Source organism: Eimeria mitis, genomic scaffold, assembly GCF_000499745.2.
Source record: "Eimeria mitis Houghton genomic scaffold, Emh_scaff2643, whole genome shotgun sequence".
Taxonomy (NCBI): Eukaryota; Apicomplexa; class Conoidasida; order Eucoccidiorida; family Eimeriidae; genus Eimeria; species Eimeria mitis.
Genome location: NW_013570985.1, coordinates 7375 through 8147, shown reverse-complemented (window position 1 = coordinate 8147; position 773 = coordinate 7375).

Genomic DNA, 773 nt, shown 5'->3' with positions numbered 1-773 from the left:
TATATATATATATACATATATATATGTATATATATATATATATATATATATATATTTATATGTTAATGTTGTTGAGTGTATATCAGTATATGCATGCACTGCAGCAGCAAACAGAAAAAACAATAAAAGTATGCATATAGATGCCCATCTAAATAAAAATAAAAATAAAAATATAAAAAAAAGTATAAATATAAATATAAATATAAATATAAATTTATATACTGTGTAGCCAGCAGCATCCTTCTCTGTCTAGCTGCGGAGACACCGTAGCCAGCAGCACGAAACCCCAGCCCGAGCACCTAAGCAGCAGCAGCAGCAGCAGCAGCAGCAACAGCAGCAGCAGCAGCAGCAGCAGCAGCAGCAGCACAGTACAGGCTCGATTGCAGGTAGGCTGTCTGCCGAGCCTCGGAGTGCCTGCGGAGGCGGTAGCAACAGATCAGCAATCTAAGCAATACCTAGCCAGCTAGCTAGCTAGCTAGCTACAGGCTAGCTAGCTACAAGCTAGCTAGCTACAAGCTAGCTAGCTAGCAGCTAGCTAGCTAGCTAGCTAGCTACTGAGCTGAATGGCTGCGCAGCGAGGCAGCAAAGACCACTTGTAGGTTAGTGTTGCAGCTAACAACAAAACAGTTCACCGCGGCTGTGGCTCCCTCACCCCGCACAGGCCTGGGGCCTACTGGCTAGCTAGCTAGCTAGCTAGCTAGCTGGCTAGCCCCCAGCTAGCTGGCTAGCCCCCAGCTAGCTAGCTAGCCTCTAGCTAGCTAGCTAGCTAGCCA